This window comes from Brachypodium distachyon, chromosome 1, assembly GCF_000005505.3.
Source record: "Brachypodium distachyon strain Bd21 chromosome 1, Brachypodium_distachyon_v3.0, whole genome shotgun sequence".
Lineage (NCBI taxonomy): Eukaryota > Viridiplantae > Streptophyta > Magnoliopsida > Poales > Poaceae > Brachypodium > Brachypodium distachyon.
In genome coordinates this window covers 29,125,289-29,144,657 of record NC_016131.3, presented here as the reverse complement: position 1 = coordinate 29,144,657, position 19,369 = coordinate 29,125,289, and the positions used below count along the sequence as shown (strand labels likewise).

Genomic DNA, 19,369 nt, shown 5'->3' with positions numbered 1-19,369 from the left:
GAAAGTGAAGAAGGTGGAGAACAAGGTGTGAGCAAGTGTAAGGTGTGTATGCTCTCTCTTGTACTAATATTCCTAAAGCAATATAGTACTACTTTGTTCATATAAGTCTCCCGGTTAGGCCTTGTTATTTCTAAGTACTTAGTGCATATAAGTTGTGATTTAACGTGAGCGGATTCGCCCGGAATCACAACGGTCTTGTTTCAACGTGAGTGGCATAGCCGCCCGGATTCAAGACTTGCTTTAACGTGAGTGGCTCTGCCGCCCGGAAGCTTGCACTAAGTAAGTAGAAATAAAAAGGAACTAATCAATTACACCAAAGTAGTTGGTATAGGTGAATAGGCCCTCTCGTAGTGTGTTAGGTCCACCTCGAATTCTCTACATACTCCAATATCTCAGATTTCCTTGTATCCAGACCTCAGCTCCCCAGACCTCAACAAGTTGTATGATATGTGTTCTGTTGTGTATATCATTTTCAGCAGTCAAGTTGCCTTATACTCAAGAACAACGCTATTTTATATGGGGCTTAAGCGTTTATGCCCCTGTTTTGAAGCGAAATGGTGATTTTGCCCTGTTTTTCTAACTTTGTGATTTTGCCCCTTCTTTTTTTAACTGAAGGAAGAGTTTGCCCCTACTCCAAAAAGTTCCTTTAACGGTGTTAACTCTTGGACGAATTGACAAGATTGCCCATGTGATTTTACCCCAGTTTTGAGATAAAAGTTTTGACATATTTTGCAAGGATGTTAGCAACAAAATTAAACACAAATTTATGAATTCGTTTTAGTATTACAAATCTGAACAAATTTTGAAAATTTTGACAGCATATATGCCAAAATTCAGAATATGTAGGGGTAGAAACACCAAATCCACATTTTATGTTGTCATATTATTGAACATTTACAATTATTATTGTTATATGATTAAACATTTACTGAAAGTCTTGAACTTCAGGAGAGCTAATCTTGTCGCAAGTGGGGGATCGGGTGACACCTTTGTTGCCTATGTAAAGGCTGTGGCTCAGAAGGGAGCAGAAGAGCTTCCTAACATGGAATGGATTCCGGTCTGCTCACGCAAGGGGAGCTTTACTTTTGGTGAAGTTAGGTCCATGGAATTCAATCGTCAGGTACATTTCTTACTGTTCTATTAATACAAGTTAATCCTTTTTTGTTTGAAAAAAATCCTTTAGTTTCTCTTCCGGATAGGCATTTTATAGGACTTCTCTATAGCAGTGCTAAAGGATCCGACTACACAGCATTTTGTTACTGCTAGAAGTAAAAAACTAACATGTTTCATTACTTTATTGTTAACATTTAGCAGTAATCTGCCTATATGACAAGATTGCTTTTTGGTGCAGGATATTACAACAATGCGTCTAGCGACAGGAACAACAACTGGCTTTATTTCATATCTGGGAGCTCAAAAAGACGGGATGTATATCCAGCGAGACGCTTTGAATTCTCTTACTACAATAGAAATCTTGACATTGCTGCATATGTTCCAACTGCATATGCTGTGGAGAAGGGATTTGTGGTGGAGTCTGATGAGGGGCAGGAGGAGGAGGAAGAGGGATTTGTGGTGGAGTCCGCCTCTGAGGAGGTGGAGGTGGAGTATGATGAGGGGCAGGATGAGGAGGAAAAGATTGCGCTTGATAACAAGATACGTTGGTTGGCGAGAGTGCGGGGCGGCCGGGTGAAGATGGGTGGTCAAGCTGATCAAAGTGAAGATCAAAGAGGCAAAACGTTCGATCTTATTGCTAAAAATGCAAAATATATCCTCAAGACAATTGAAGATGGAAATAAACCAGCAACACGAGATGTCAAATCATTATGTGAAAGAATACTAAATGTGGAGGAAGAATTCAAAATCATCATGAGCAAACACAACTAAATCTGGATGAAGACCCAAGTTATCTTCGGAACTCGTGGTAATGTGTTGATGTTAGTTTTTCTTGTCTATTGCCATATAGGTGACTGTTAGTGACAAGTTCAATCTTATCACAAATTTAATGAAACTTCCTTTAATATTCATCAGGATAACCTTATTAAGATTCAGTCACTATGTTTGTGATAGAGAGGACAGTAGAACTCATGGTTCAGGATTAGGTTCAGATTACAATTTTCTGCACACTTCTCTACTCAAATTCATTCTACATATACATACTTGCATGTCCTGTATCATTCAGTGGCTCTTGTATGTCATGCATCGTGTTTGCTTAAAATTTCTATGATATCCTATAGCATGTTTGTTACGAAGCATTCTGTTTACATATATGGTTTTCATGACCTGAATAGTCATTTCAGTCAACTCATAGAGGTCTGTCAGTACCTAACGGATCCAAAGTTAGTAAAAGTATGGACAAGTTTAGAGTTCAGTCAGTTTAAAACGGAATTAGTCGAGATCACCTAGCTGAAAACTGTGCAACACCGCAGAAGGTACTTTTGTTAGGCTTTTAGCTTTGATGAAGAAATTGCCTGGAGAGACAACATTTGGGTGTCTCGAACATTTGAGATAGTATCATAAAAACACTTCTGGATAATTGCTTGATATAATCCTCATACTCTGCTCTTTTTTTAGCAACCCTCCTTCAAACAGTTAAGTTACTGACGCTATCTCTGTTCTTTTATTGCAGATGTTGTCTTGGCTAATATCTGCTTTAGGTCTATTTCTTAGGAAGCTTTGTCCTGGAACTTGATGCAGCTCCTTTAGAAAAAAACCTTGTTATTTAGTGTATATAGCTTTAAGCTTAATGCCTAGCGAGAGAGTTTTGGGCTTTTGGTGCTAATGCTACCAGTATGGCAGTATCAGGTGGTTATGATGAGCAGAAGATAGGAGGCATGTCATCTAAGTACGATCTTATGGCTTCATGTATCCTGCACTGCACTACCGTTGAACGGTCAGCTAAACTGATTGCATGCGTTCAGACTTCAGAGTAACTGTGTTGTTCAGTAAACTGTTCCTAGTTTTTGTGGAAAGAGACCTTCAAGTTTTTTGATTAACCGGTGTCCACCGAGGCGGGGATTATCTCGATTAGATTGCTAGAATTAAGAGTTCTAGTCCTTTGATTAATGATTAGTCTGATTATCAAGATCACTAAACCTGGCACCAGCCTCCAACTAGCCCAGGGAGAATATCTTCGAGTACCTATAATGAGTACTAATATTTTGCAAGAAATCACCTTAGAAACTACTACACTAAAGTGTTTGGTTTGAAAAATGGGCTAGTCAATCTTCTCACTTGCTTTTTTATTCGGATATTCTAAGTGGGGCACGTGCCCCACTTAGTCTTACACAGCGGCGCTTTGAGATTCGGAAAGGATCCTTGTTCCCGTTCCCATCTTCCTCGTCTTCTCTAGTTCTCTCGATCTCATCTCAGGATGGCAACGGGGCGGGTCTGGACGGGTCGACCACATCCATATCCATATCCACATCCATCGTCAAACCAACTATCCATCCACGAAAATATCCGTGGATCCAAAACAATATCCACATCCATATCCACGGGTATTCGGGTATCCATGAATTATCCATATCCATGCAATGTACACCATAAACAGCAGCAAAAGGAGCATATACAGCAGTATAACAGCAGCAAACAACAGTATACAACAGTAGCAAACAACAGTGTACAGCAGCAACAAACAACAGTATAACAGCAGCAAACAGCACTATACAGCAGCAGCGAACAACAGTATAACAGCAGCGAACAACAGGATAACATGATTTCAATATAATCCTCACAAATGTCTCACAATAGTCAGGCAATAGCACTACATAGCTCACACAAAGTCTCACACAGTTGCATAAGATAATAGGTCTTATTACAACACAACGGTTGATAGGTGAATATAGAAGATTGATTTTGTTGCTAGCCGCTTGGAACTCCTCACTCTTGTTGCTTCCTACAATGGGAATTGGGAAAACATAAATTAAATACCTAAAACTAAGAACACAAGACATAAAAATGAGCAATGCTGCAATGAGAACATTACCATTTCTTCTTCTTCTTCCTCAAGAACAGTTTGAAAAAGATCAATATCAATATCACCTAATGCAAAGATAAGACACAAGTTAGCTTTCACATGGCATAAAAGAACTGGAATAGAAACTTCCTTTATAGAAATGGATTACCTAACATGTCCGCTCGAGACCAAGCTTGCATGCACATAAGAGCTTCAGCTATGTTGGGTGCAAGTCGACTACGGTGTGGACTAAGTAGTCTTCCGCTAGCACTAAAAGCAGATTCTGATGCTACTGATGTAACAGGAATAGATAATATATCATGAGCAATCAGCTGCAAGGTAGGGTACTTAATGCCTCCAATCTTCCACCAACTTATGATGTCTAGATCTTGTGTTCTAGGGAGTGGAGCCTCTTCCAAGTATAGATCCAATTCTGTGCGCACTTGAGAAGAAGAGGCAGCGGGTTGTGAAGACATATACTCATCAAATATTGAATATACTTCATCTACATCAGCAACACTATGAGCAGCAGCAGTGTTGCCCAGATTTGTTGTGCCACCACCCTCGGAACCACGTTGATATTCAATCAATAAATCCAGCATCAACCTCCTAACTTTTGCAACTTCCATGGATGCTGTATCATATCCATATAGAGACCGATATAAAGCCTTTAAAATATGCAGTTTATATCGTGGATCTAGAACGGTTGCAATAGCCATAAGACCATGAACATCTGTCCAATACTTCTCAAACTTTAATCTCATTGACTCCGACATAGCTCTTATAAGAGGGTTGTCACTAGCATGCCATTTACGTATTGCCAAACGAATACCACAGATTTTGGGAAAGAAGAGATTAGCTGTGACATATTTAGTACCCGACAACAATTCTGTGATATCATAGAACACTTTCAGCCTATCACAAACCTCCTTGGCAAACAGCCAATCATCCTCACTTGGACAAGCAAAGGATTTTTCACGTATAGCAAGTCTAGCAAACACCTCTTTGTATTGTAATGCACGACATAACATACTGTAGGTAGAATTCCATCTAGTTTTACAATCAAGGCATATCCTAATGGCGTATTCAATATTCATAAGGCGTGCCATCTTTTCAAACTTCTCGTGCCTTTTGGGTGTGGCTGACCAAAATGCAATACTATCACGTACCCTCTCGATACCATCCTCCATGACACTCAATCCATCTTTCACGATCAGATTTAATATATGGGCAGCACAACGCATATGCAATAAAGAACCTTGCAACATAAGAGAATTACAATCCAACTTATCTGGCAAGATCTCCATAGTCTTGTCATTTGATGTGCAATTATCCAAGGTCACCGTGGAAATCTTCCTCTCAAGGTGCCATTCAACAAGACATGTATGCAAAGCTTCACATATCACCTCAGCTATATGTGGACATGGCACATACATAAACCTAGGCCATAAAAGAAACATAAAGGTTCAGATTTACTAAAATATCTAAACAGTTCATATTGACAATGCCTAAAAAATGATTTTTACCTCAAAAGAAAGCTCTTTAGATTCCAAGAACCATTAATATAGTGAGCAGTAACTGCCATGTAACCTCTCTTTTGATGGCCAGCTGTCCACATATCTGTAGTTACTGCAACTCGATTTGGGAAGTTGGCGAAGCACTTAACCATGCTGTCCCTTTGGACTTCGTGCAGCCCCAAAATATCCTTCCTAATAGTATTTCTAGACACTAGCTTGAACATTGGTTGCAATGCAGAGTAGAATTTTCGGAAGCCAAGATGATCAACGATAGATAAAGGAGACTCATGGACACATATCATCAAGGCAAGTTCTTTTCTAGCTACTTCTTGATCAAATATAATGTTCTCTACATTTACTTTCCCATCTGCACCTTTTGATAGCCTTAATTTCTGTTGTGAAGGGCCTATTGGTGCATGTCGAGCACCACAAGTACTTCTATGATTACGCAAGTGTGACGTACCAGAGGTTGCTTCTCCAGCAAATTTCTTATGACACCAATTGCATACAGCTTTCCATTGTCCTTTGATTTCTTCTGATGTAAAATCTTCCCAAACATCAGATGTTGTCCGTTTATTACTAAACCTTTTCTCTACTACCATGGGTGCTGTAGCAGTATCATGTGAAGAACTTGGGGTTGATAATAATGCCGCATGTGAAGAGCTAGTACCCGGAGTTGATAATACTGCTATGTGATAGATGATGGCAAAATTAACAGTGGACTTGCCATCTAACTCAAAATGCTCTAAATAGAGTAGATCGGGGCTACAAATAGAAGCAAAGTGGAGTGGGAAGAACTCACCATCAGGAGTTGTTGTGGCCGACCGTGGGATAATCCTCCGCCGGCAGATGGGCCGCTTCTGCTTGCCGGCGATCCCTGCTCCGCCGCGCGCTGGTGCTGCTCCACTTTGCGTTGACCCGCTGCCGGCGCTCCCGCTCCTCGGCTGTTCTTCAAGGCTTCGGGCCGGTCCGCCGCGCCCGTGCCCACTCCCGCTCCCGCTTAGCCTCTGCACCTCTTCCCCATCCCCGATGCCATCTTCCGCCGGCTGCATCGGGACAAGCGAGGGGCGAGAGAGCAGGGAAGGGAGAGGTAGCAGGGAAGGGGCGGAGGGAGCTCGTGGCTATGGGGCCGGCAGGGAGCATGGGAGATGGGACGGAGGGAGGCAGGGACTGGGAGGAGCTCGTCAGATCGGGGAGAGAAGATGGGGGGATCGGGCCATCGGGGTGAGATCGGGGGGTCGGGGACGGGAGTACAGAGGGAGGGTGGCGGCGGCCTGGTGGGGTGGGGAACTGGGATTGTGGGCTTGAGGGAGTTAGGGTTTGGATGGAAGAATATTATTTATATGACATAAAGAACGGGCCCACATGTCAGTAATTTATTTATTTCATTAAATACCGGGTATCCATGAATATCCATGGATCGAATGTGATATCCGTACCCGCTCCATGAGTTGGCGGGTATCCATGAGTGAATATCCATGGATCGAAAAACCGATCCATACCCGTGATCCATGAACTGAATATCCCTGAATATCCATGGATATCCACATTTTGGCTATCCATCGCCATCCCATTCTCATCCCATCTCTTCCCCCGTGTCATCCCGTGACGAGCCTGCCCTCCCCGATCTCACCCCCTCCCATCCCTCCCCCGATCTCCTCCCTCCCCCGACCTCATCCCCTCTCATCCCATCCCAACCATCCCCTAATCTACTCTCTGGGGCGTGGAGGCGGATGGGTAGCAGTGGGACGACGCCGACAGCTGCAGCAGTGACGTGCGGAGGCGGCGAGGTAGCAGCGGTGCGGCGCCAGAAGCCGTGTGGAGGTGCGGCGGGGCGGTTCCCCCAGCTTCCCCCGCGGAGTCGATTGAAGACGTTGTGGCGGCATACGCCGGCAGCGATGGCGACGACGTATACGGGCAAGGAGCTGGCGGCGAAGGGTGTCTTTCTCTGGCGAGTAGGCAAACGGCGGCCGTGCGGTGAGGAGGAAGGCGTGCGGCGTCGTTGAGGCAGCGGGGCCGCCCGGAGCGGGGCTGGGGCCAGCAGCGGCAGGGTATTACGGCGGTGGCGCCCGTGCAGCAGCCCGCCTGTGCAGAGGAGGCAGCGTCGTGCGGAGGCAGGCGTCTGGCGCCGGCGCCAGTGCAGCGGCGCGCGTGTGCAGAGGCGGCAGCACGGAGGCCCGGGCCGGGGCTGTGGCCAGCAATGGCAGGAGGATATTGCGGCGGTGGCGCCGGTGTGCAGATGCGGCGGCTCGCTCGTCAGGACGCCTCGTTGGCGTGTGCGACGGCAGCGGATGGAGAGGTACTTCTAATGCCCTTTAGGTGTTCGAAGGAATGCCTCACCGGGATGCTTTTTTCTGGAACTACGTGATCTAGGGGTGCTTTTCGAAAAGATTGCATGGTATAGGCCGTTGAGAACTTTGTTCGCCATATAATAGCTATACTGTATGATGATGTTGTGATCATTCGAGGGGTTTTCTCTCTGGTATAAGCAATTTGATTCGATTATTGGGCTGGTTGTTGTGATTGATGCAGAGTATGATGTTGCTCTTAACGGTAGCGTAAATGTATAACCAGGAGAAGATAGGTAAGCATGGATAAATAACGTGACAAGTGGTCATTGTTAATCTAGCAAGTAGCTCCAAATAATTCGGTAACTAGGTGTCGTTAATCTGGCAATTAGACATAATTAACGTGGCAGTATTCATGGTGAACCGGGCAGGTAGCTCCAAATAATCCGGCAAGTAGTCGTAGTTAACCTGACAATTAAGCATAACGTGGCAAGTAGGCGCATTGAACCCGGCAAGTAGGTGTCGTTAATTTGGCGATTAGACACAATTAACGTGGGAGGTAGGTGCATTGAACCCGGCAAGTAGCTCCAAGCAATCTGCAAGTAGGCATAGTTAACCTAGCAATTAAGCATAATTAACGTGGCAAGTAGACGCATCGAACTTGGCAAATATTTCCAAATAATCCGGCAAGTAGGTCCGTTAACATGTCAATTATGCACAATTGACGTGACTTAGGCGCATTGAACCCGACAAGTAGCTCCAAAAAATCGGCAAGTATGCGTCGTTAATCTGGCAATTAAGTACAATTAATGTGGCAAGTAGACGCAATGAACCCGGCAAGTAGCTGCACATAATCTAGCAAGTAGGTGTAGTTAACCTGTCAATTAAGCATAATTAACGTGGCAAGTAAGCGCATTGAACCCGGCAAGTAGTTCCAAATAATCCGGCAAGTAGGTGGGTTAGCCTGGCAATTATGCACAATTGACGTGGCATAGGCGCATGGAACCCGGCAAGTAGCCCAAAAAAATCCGACAAGTACTTGTAGTTAACCTGGTAATTAGGCACAATTAACATGGCAAGTAGGCGCAGTGAACCCGGCAAGTAGCTCCAAAAAATGCAGCAATAAGGTTCGTTAACCTAGCAATTAGGCACAATTAACGTGGCGAATAGGCACATTGAACCCAGCAAATAGGTGTAGTTAACATGGCAATTAGACACAATTAACGTGGCAAATAGGTGCTTAAACCCGGCAAGTAGATGTAGTTAACCTAATAATTAGATACAATTAACGTGACAAGTAGGCGCATCGAACCCGGCAAGTATGATTTACATAAGCGACGTGTAGACTGACAAATAGCTACAGCAAGACCGGTACGTATGACTTGCATTGGTGCTGAGCTGGTGCAATTTAGGAAGAAAACAAATTGGCTTTTTTTTTTAGAAAAGAAAACAAAATGGCTTGGTGCTGGATTGGTGTCGTGGGCAAGCTGCTGGGCATTGGGCATGTGTGCGCGTGGGTCTGGGCTTTAGTATACCGCTGAAACAAAAAAGGGAAAAAGCTAAGGGGCTGGAAGAGGTCGGTTGATGGCGCTTCCTGACCGCAGGAATGGACTTGGGTTTGAGCACTGCTCCTTCTGAGCACGCGTGCGCGTGGAATTGGAGGAGAAAATGTGCGCGCGCAAGAAACATGACGGGAATTGAGAAACGCGCGCTGAGCGGGGCGGGAGTCGGGCACTTTTTTACAATGCAAGATCAGGTGCTTACGAAAATAAATCAAGCACTTTTTTAAGCACCAGTGCTTATTTGTATAGAGAAGGTGTCAAGTTAGACATCTGCTTAGTCTAAATAAGCATCAATGCTTAACAAAAACCGGTTAATTTTTCTAAGCACCCAGCTAGTCATCGTCACCTCACTAGACTAGTGTGAGAAGAAGAGTCATTTCACTAAATTTGAGGAATATAAATATAAACTCATGATGTACCGACTTATCTTAAATAATCTGAAATAGTTTGATCCGATAAACCAGCACTCTGTACATCACCCAACGCAAGATCTGTTGAATAATTATGTATTTTCGATGAATATTTACTCCAGAAAATTAAGGCTAAAAACATGTAGCATATTATGTCATGCAAACTAAACAAACTAAACAGCAACGCAAAGCGATAAAACTCGTCTAATTCCACAGCATGCATAATATAACTACTGAATAAAATCAACAAGAAAGAGCAGATTACGTACAATAAAGTGCACTTCTCCTGAGTTGATTCCTTGTTGATGAATTTGTTGAAATCGGTGACGAGTCCAGCGGCGTCGATGTTCACGCCAGCTGCAGCAGCCGACCTGCCAACCTCCTGGGCAGCTGCGAGCGCCTGTGCTTGCATCTGGACAGCAGCAGTCGTCCATTGTTCGATCTGCTGCCGTGCTTGGAGTTGAGCAGCCTGCTGGTGCTGAGCTTGAGCGGCAGCCTGAACCTGAGCCTGAGCGGCACCCTGAGCCGCAGGATCACCGTTGTTGACCATGGTGACGAAGAAGCCGATGAGGAAGAGGTGTGATGAAGCAAGCAGTCGCGTAAGAACGCTCCCCAAAAACCTTATCGACCGTCTCCCGGGCAGGATCTCGAAGGTTGGGGTTCCGGAGGCCTGCTCTCCCGGCGAGCTGTGCACGCAGCCGGTCGGATGGAGTAGCAGAAGGCAGCGAACAACGAGATTGGATTGTGGGTGCAACGACGGATTTTTTGCGTATTCGTTCTGAGGCCGGAAACGTCTTATTATATAGGCACGCATGCGGACGTCGGTTTAGGAAACCAACCAACGTTGATTTATGAAACCTTGGAGTTTAGGAAACCAACCGACATTGATTTAGGAAACATTCGGTTTAGGAAACCAATCGACGTTGATTTAGGAAAGCTAAATTGACTCCGCAATTATCGGGATTTGTTACGCGCCTACAACATATTCCAACTGCCAAAAGAATAAGCAACGATCCGGACGGACCGACTCGATGAATGGGCTTTTGAGATTTTCCAGGAATTTAATTTAGTTTAGGCGTTTGCCTTATCCTAAATTTCAACAATCCCCCACAATATCTCATAAGCATATAAGAATGCCGTTGATCCAAAAACTCTGTTTTTGATATACCGGCGTTTCAGTGGAGACCGGTTAAGGTTGAACATCCACCTAAACAAATAGCTACAATCATGCACAACTGAACAATGGACAAGACCTTGAATTGTCAGTTTTCTGTGTTAGAGCTTCACTAAGTTGTTGTCTGGTACAGGGCTGCCGAAAGCTACCACGCGGTGTGGAGCATATAAATCATTCTCCAGGCCTTTTTCATGAGCTGACTAAAGACCACACAAATCTCATAGACTGCGACCAACAGTCAGGCTCATATAGGTGTGTTCTTTCGAGACTACTCTGTAGGACAGTATCTCTCTTACAAATTAATGCAACGCATCAGAACACATTAAGTTGAACAACCTACCATACAGCATACGAGATTAATGCATCCTATGACTTGTTTCTCAGGTCGTACTTCACGGGATCTCCGATCACATAGGCTGGTTTACCGCCATGGTAACTCACGTGGGTCGCAACCCCATCTCCCTTGATGCAGATTCTATCACATTCCTTGATAGACCCTTCGTAAAGGGACTGCCAGATTTTTAGCCGTTGGGATATACCCCAATGCTATTATTCCGGCATTTCTCATTGCTCTGACAGATTTCAGACGTCTTCTGACATGTCTTGATGATTTCATGTTGTCTTTAGAACTGTTCACTTTGACTATCACAGTTTGATTGTCACAGTTTATAAGAATTGCCGGTACAGGTTTTTCAACAAACGGCAAGTCCATTAAGAGCTCTCGAAGCCAGTCGGCTTCAACCGTGGATGTATCTAACGCTGAAAGTTCTGCTTCCATTGTTGATCTAGTTAAGATCGTTTGCTTGCAAGACTTCCAGGAAACAGCGCCCCCTCCGAGTGTGAACACATATCCACTCGTGGCCTTTAGCTCATCAACATCAGATATCCAGTTTGAATCACTATAGCCCTCAAGTACCTTGGGGTACCCAGTACAGTGTATACCATAGCTCATTGTACCCTTTAGGTAGCGCATTACCCTCTCGAGTGCACTCCAGCGATCATCTCCCGGATTCTTAGTGAACCGACTCAGTTTGCTCACAGCAAAAGGAGATGTCAGGTCTAGTTGCGCTAGCTAAATACATGAGCGAGCCAATAATCTGAGAATATCTCAGTTGGTCTCTTCCAATTCTGTGATTCTTGCGAAGCAGAACACTTTGATCATAAGGAGTTGGAGAAGGTTTACAATCAGCATCGCCGAAACGGCTCAATATCTTCTCCACATAGTGAGATTGCAACAGAGTAATCTCACCATTGTCGCCTCTCACAAGCTTGATGTTTAAAATGACATCGGCTACACCAAGATCTTTCATGTCAAAGCACTTCGACAAGAAAGCCTTAACCTCTTCAATCACTTCGAGGTCAGTCCCAAATATTAGTATGTCATCGACATATAAGCAGAGTATAACTCCCTCACCCCCACCATGGCGGTAGTATACACATTTGTCAGCTTCGTTAACAACAAAGCCGATAGATGTCAAAGTTTTGTCAAAATTCTCATGACTTTGCTTAGGAGCTTGTTTCAGTCCATATAGAGACTTTAATAACTTACACACTTTGCTTTCATGACCCTTTATTACAAATCCACCTGGCTGTTTTATGTAAATTTTCTCGTCCAACTCTCCACTAAGGAAAGCTGTCTTGACGTCCATTTGATGGACGATCAGACCATATGAGGCAGCCAGTGACAGTAATACTCTGCTTGTGGTCAATCGAGCTACAGGTGAGTAAGTATCAAAGAAATCTTCACCTTCTTTCTGAGTAAAACCCTTGGCCACAAACTGCGCCTTGTACTTCTCAATAGTACCATCGGGCCTAAGCTTTTTCTTGAATATCCACTTGCATCCTACAGGTTTGCACCCGTACGGACGGTCAACCACCTCCCAAGTACCATTAGCCATGATGGAATCCATCTCACTACGAATGGCTTCCTTCCAATAGTCTGCATCCGGAGATGCAAAAGGCTCATTAATGGTTTTAGGAGTGTCTTCCACAAGGTACACAATGAAATCATCACCAAAGGATTTTGCAATCCTTTGTCGCTTACTCCTCGTAGGAGCTTCATTGTCATCCTCCTCAGGAATCTCAACAAGCGTTTGTTCAAGATTTTCAATTGGGATGGCGGGTTCAGGAGCTACATCATGATCTTGATGTTCCTCTGAACTGTCAGGTTCAACAGGTATATCATGATCCTCTCTAGATGTGCTATGCAGATCTCTCATGGGAAATATGTCCTCATAAAATGTAGCATCCCTGGACTCCATAATTGTACCGACGCTCATGTCGGGTACTCCAGAGTTTACAACCAAGAATCTATAGCCGACACTCCTAGGAGCGCAGCCAAGAAAGACACAATCAACGGTTTTGGGTCCAAGCTTACGTTTCTTGGTAATTGGCACATTGACTTTCGTCAAACAACCCCAAGTCCGTAAGTAAGAAAGTGTGAGTCTTTTCTTTTCCCATAGCTCGTATGGTGTGATCTCTTTATCTTTTGTGGGAACACGATTTAGGACATGACACAAAGTCAATAGAGCCTCCCCCCACCATGCCTTAGATAAACCCGCAGTGTCTAACATGGCGTTAACCAAGTCATTCAGCGTGCGGTTTTTTCTCTCAGCAACCCCGTTTGATTGGGGCGAATAGGGAGGCGTCCTCTCACGGACGATGCCATGTTCCTCACAAAATGAATTAAACTCACTGGAGAAATATTCTCCACCGCGGTCAGACCGCAACCGTTTGATTTTCTTCTCAAGTTGATTCTCGACTTCAGCTTTATAGATTTTGAAATAATGCAATGCTTCATCTTTTGATTTTAATAAATACACATAGCAAAATCTAGTCGCATCATCAATGAAAGTCATAAAGTAACATTTTCCACCTTTGGTTAACACACCGTTCATCTCACAAAGATCAGAATGTATGAGCTCTAACGGTGCTAGGTTCCTCTTCTCCGCCGCCTTGTGAGGCTTGCGAGGCTGCTTCGCTTGCACACAAGCTTGGCACTTCGAACCTTTAGCCACGGTGATTTTAGGGATTAAACTCATATTTGCTAACCGCGTCATGCAACCAAAATTAATGTGACAAAGTCGTGAATGCCAAACATTAGACTCATTGTTAATAGAATTGGCACTATTCACGACCTTATTACAAAAATCCGAAAGGAATAAGCGGAACAAGCCTCCGCACTCATAATCTTTACCAATAAATTGTCCATAATCAGACACAATAACTTTATTGGACTCAAACACTAACTTAAATCCGTCCTTGCAAAGGAGTGTTCCACTAACAAGATTCTTCTGAATGGAGGGCACATGCTGCACGATCATCCCCGAAGTAAATTTCAGATCCACTGAGCCAACACCATGAACAGAAGCATGAGCGTCGTTCCCCATCGTCACTAAGGACCTGATGGCTTGATATGAAGAAAACAAGGAAATATCAGCACACACATGAATAGTTGCACCTGTATCAACCCACCAACCGGTGGATTGACATACAAAAAATACAGTAAATGAATTACCATACCGGCCTGCATTTTCATTGTTGCCAATAGTCAGATTGGTAAACTTTTGCCGTATCTGTCCTCCTTTGCGCTCTTTGCAGTTACTCGCCCAATGGCTAAGTCCTCCGTACACAAAGCAACGATCCTTGTCCTTGTTGCCTCCTTTTTTCTTCTTCTTCTTCAAAGTGGTAGTGTTCTTGGGACCAGGCATGCTGAATCCCTTTCCCTTGTTGTTACTGTTGTTGTGGTTATGGTTGTTCCTCTGAACCATGTTGGCAGTGGACGTACCCTCCACCGGATTGCCTTTGGGACCAGCATCTTTGGCTCTCGCCTTCTCCTCAACATCAAGAGTCCCGATCAGGTTCTCCACAGAGATTTTCTGTCTCTTGTGTTTTAGAGAAGTAGCAAAGTTCCTCCACGAGAGAGGAAGCTTGGCGATGATGCCCCCGGCAACAAATTTGTCGGTAGTGGACACTTGAATTGCTCAAGTTCCTTAGCCATAGTCAGTAGCTCATGAGCTTGTTCGACTACAGATCGGTTTGCAACCATCTTATAGTCAAAGAACTGCTCCATGACGTACAGCTCACTACCAGCATCAGATGCGCCGAATTTTGCGTCGAGCGCATCCCGCAGCTCTTTAGCATCCTGAATGTGCAGATAAACATCAACGAGCTTATCTCCCAGCACACTTAGGATCGCGCCAACGACTACAACACAAGCCTCTTTATACAGCTGCTCAGGAGCAACCGTTTGAGTCTTCCCGTGTTGTACCGCCCACCATGCGCCCACAGCCACAAGACACATGTGACATTTATACTACCACCTCTTAAAGTGCAGTCCAGTAAACATAGGTGGTTTCAAAGTAGCAGCAAATTGAGCCATCTAAAACATAGGTGGTCTAGTTTGCACGACATAATATGCTACATGTTTTTAGCCTTGATTTTCTGGATTAAATATTCATCAAAAATACCTAATTATTCAACAATCCAAAAACCTTATCGACCGTCTCCCGGGCAGGATCTCGAAGGGCGGGGTTCCGGAGGCCTGCTCTCCCGGCGAGCTATGCACGTAGTCAGCGGGATGGAGTAGCAGAAGGCATCGAACAGCGAGATTGGATCGTGGGTGCAACGACGGATTTTGGCGTATTCGTTCTGAGGCCGGGAATGTCTTATTATATAGGCACGCATGCGGACGTCGGTTTAGGAAACCATCAATTTAGGAAACCTTCAGTTTAGGAAACCAACCGACGTTGATTTAGGAAACCTTCGGTTTAGGAAACCAACCGACGTTGATTTAGGAAACCAACCGACGTTGATTTAGGAAACCTATATCGACTCCGCAATTATCGAGATTTGTTACGCGTCCGCAACATATTCCAACTGCCAAAAGAATAAGCAACGATCCGGACGGACCGACTCGATGAATGGGCTTTTGAGATTTTCCAGGAATTTAATGTAGTTTAGGCGTTTGCCTTATCCTAAATTCCAACAAGATCTGCTCACGTGGACCCACTGAAATCTGACCGGTGCACCGGCGGCGCTCCGGCGAGTGCACTGCCGACCCCCGCGGCGGTGCACTGATACAATACACTAGATCATGATGGCGCGCGTAGCTCCGACCGTCAGTTTCGACGATAGAATTACAGGAACCACAAATATTTGTAGGCTCGAAGAATGAAAGTTACATTTGCATTAATGATTTGTTAGTATTGTAAGCAACAATATTTTTTAAATCATTTTTGGGTCGAGCTGAACTTCTTTCAGCCCCTTCAACCCTCCAAACCCAATAACTTGTCAGCCCAAGGAAAACATCTAAATTTCACCACCAAAAAAGGGAATTCAATTTATTATTTAGTTTTGCAGCAAAGTGTCCACTATAATTGATGGAGATTTCAAAAGTGCAGCCAATAGGTAACGACGGGCGTAGAACCGAAGCACAAAATAAAATCCTAGACAAAGTTGTGACAAGTAACATGGATAGGAGGAACTAATAAAATTTCCATTTTCAACAAATTTTTCTGACTTTCTACATTTTTCTTATATGCAGCCAAGGATCTGTCAAAGTACTCTATTGACAATGTGTTTGATCTTCAAATTCAACATGATCTAGTTATTTGGCTATCTTGTCCATAAATTTAAATATCTTTCTAGTAGGAGAAATGGAGAATCATTTGATATTGTGCAGTGAACTTTTTCCCTTAACTGAAACATCTTGCTGATGTAGATAGATACTTTCGTCCAGTGTAAATCACCTGCATGAAGAAAATATACACATTAGTAAGCATAATCACCTTAATTTTACACACTATTGGATTAAGATTTGATTCATCCATTCCTACAAAAGATTCTGATTATTGAATGATCTGAATAAGATCATATCTGAAATACAATGTCAATGGCTGAGGGCCGTCAGATTGGTAGGGATTAAGAGCTTTTTGTTTAAGCATCATCATTTGAATTAATATGCGTCCTTAATCAGACAATGAGGTTGCCCAAGATCAAGGGTACCAAATTCTACTTCAGTGGATTGAACATAGTAGTAGAATCATTTGAATTGTTAAAATAAACATATCATCATCTGATTCTATTTCCTTATCTGATTTGACATAAAAGGCTAATGTAACTAATAATCATGTGCAAGACATTTGCATAACCTTGCACAAGCATGTACCATATTGGACAATTGCTACTCAAATGAAATGATCTCTTGTTAAAATTTTCAGGTTTGAAGCAAACCTACAACAAGCATAATGCTTAAGGTCCCAATCTTACATATTAAGCTCCTTGGCGCGATTAAATTTTGTATCAGTATAACGATAGTCAAGGTATAACCTTAACGCGATTGGATGATTAAAGAGAGTGGATGCACATTGACATATCCGTCATTACACGGTAGGAAGAAAGGAAATGATGCACATATCTAGAGACAAACGAGAGGAGTAGACACCATTTTACTTGAGAAGGAGGAGGTAGTACGTAACGTACCTCCTTGTCGACCACCGGTGAGCGGCACCCAACTGGAATTGATAGTGAGCAAGTGATTTGTTGATTGAAAGCAAACTAATGAATTCAATTGCCCATGACATCTCCCCTTCAGATCCTCTACCGATACTCGCCATATCAATCGGTGACGACTGCGTTTCTGTTGAACGGAGCTTCGGCTTAGTTATTTCCTTTTTGATCGACCGAGGTGCAGTATAGTTTAGGTCGATTAGCCCAAGGGACCAACGTTTCTGCTTTTTTTTTACTAACCGAGCTCCCGCTTTGATAGATTGGTTTTAGTTCCTCTGATCGGCACATCTCCGTGGGCACCGGAGATCTCCAAGCGACCAGCAACAGCTCAACACGGCTCCAGTAACAGGCCAGCTTGGTCCAAACGGCCTGATAAACCAGAAATCTTGCATTTTTCTCAAGGAGCAGCTGCTCTAGGATGAAGGCCCACGATCGGACGGGTTGATTTCTTTGAGCGTGAATCAAATTTGATAGTTAATCATCAAACAAAATTAAATGAGCCATCAAACTGAATTAAATTTGATAGCAGCCATGCTAATTTGAACTGTTATTCAGTGAAGCATAATAGGGCAACAACGGGACACAAGCATCAATGTCCTCAACAGAAGGATGACAATGATCTTCTCGCAGCTCAGTTTAATTGGTTGCTCCCGGCTATGTCGTACTATAGCAGCTTCTGCACTAACATACGCACACGTTGTTGTTTGGTTCAATCACAAATGCAAGATTCTAGATTTACGTAAGTGTAATATCAGATATTAAGAAGGGAAGTAGAATATCAACACTGCCCAATCGTTAAAACACTAATTTTTCATGATCAAACCTCCAAAAAGATTAATACACAAAACACTAATTAAACTTCACTGATTTTTCATGATCAAACCTCCAAAAAGATTAATACACAATGAATCCCCGTGCCTCTCTTATTGCAAAGAACATGTTTTCACATCTGCAAGTAACAAATACATAGATCAAGCTTCAGATTCATCTTAATAAACTGTGGAAGTATTTGCTACATTGACTAAAGCGAAAAACAAATATAAGATTCAGGTCATAGAGGAAGTGTATGTACCTATAAAAGCATCTCTCATCACGTTCACCAGAGATTCCATTATCGTTGGTCTACAAAATGAAAATAAAAATCTTACATGTTACTAACAAAGCAAAATGTAGTGCAAAATAAGAAACGAGACAGAAATATATACCAAGATCAAGAAGATTATTAGCTGTAGGTGGTTTCTTCTTGGGCCCACCTAGAAGCAGTACATGGAGAATTATGTAAATTTAAGAAGTGGTCATTAGCTGTAGCCTGTAGGTAGTTTTTTTCGATACTCATGTGTGAAGAGAGATTTTTACTATCTTGGTAAATTTAGATATGATATCCAAGTTGCTGAAAAAGCGCTCAATCAAGCATGTCCTGGAAGCAGCAGACACTCAATAATCATTTCTTCTTTGCAGGATCTGTGCAAAAGATACATAAAACATTCGATCATAAATCATTTGATCAGGTAGGAAATGAATTAAGAGCATATATATATGCTATCAAGTACGTCGACTTTAACACCTGAAGCCTGAAGGGCCACTTGCCACTTCTCCATACACAATCCAATTTCCTAAGGCGTGCATGCATCAATGAACCTGGATTTGAAGAAACAAAAATTAGTGCTTGGAACACGCTAAGCAGATTAAAAACCTACCGGTAGTGTTATAGCAGGAGGAGATGGATGGGTATTGAGATAGAGTTGAGAAGAGGGAGAAGCATACCCAGCTTAAAGTCAGTCTCACACTCAGGCCTGGTTTTTTCTTTTTTCCCTCCTTGCTCGAGGCCTCACCGATATCTCCATAGTCAACATTAATGCTGTCGCTTGTGGCCTCCAATGCTGCAAATCAATATACTGATATACTTGCATCCAATCTTGTTTTGGTCCGTAGAACAGATGAGAAACGATTCTG

General features: G+C 43.3%; 3 long non-coding RNA genes across 4 annotated transcripts; 2 read left to right on the top strand and 1 right to left on the bottom strand.

Moving 5' to 3' along the window:
* On the top strand, positions 1 to 1,514 carry LOC112270074. The gene is made up of 3 exons (XR_002962383.1): positions 1 to 42; positions 949 to 1,120; positions 1,352 to 1,514. It is a non-coding gene; the product is annotated as an uncharacterized LOC112270074 (long non-coding RNA).
* Positions 1,515 to 11,037: 9,523 nt separating this feature from the next.
* On the top strand, positions 11,038 to 11,606 carry LOC112270183. The gene is made up of 2 exons (XR_002962567.1): positions 11,038 to 11,158; positions 11,291 to 11,606. It is a non-coding gene; the product is annotated as an uncharacterized LOC112270183 (long non-coding RNA).
* Positions 11,607 to 16,363: 4,757 nt separating this feature from the next.
* Positions 16,364 to 19,055, bottom strand: LOC104581487. Of its 2 annotated transcripts, XR_002963621.1 has the most exons (6): positions 18,981 to 19,055; positions 18,622 to 18,877; positions 18,489 to 18,538; positions 17,657 to 18,365; positions 17,390 to 17,546; positions 16,364 to 16,656 (listed from the first exon to the last, which is right to left on the bottom strand). It is a non-coding gene; the product is annotated as an uncharacterized LOC104581487 (long non-coding RNA). The 2 variants fall into 2 exon arrangements; XR_002963620.1 differs by having other exon boundaries at positions 17,390 to 18,365.
* Between the last annotated feature and the right edge of the window lie 314 nt (positions 19,056 to 19,369).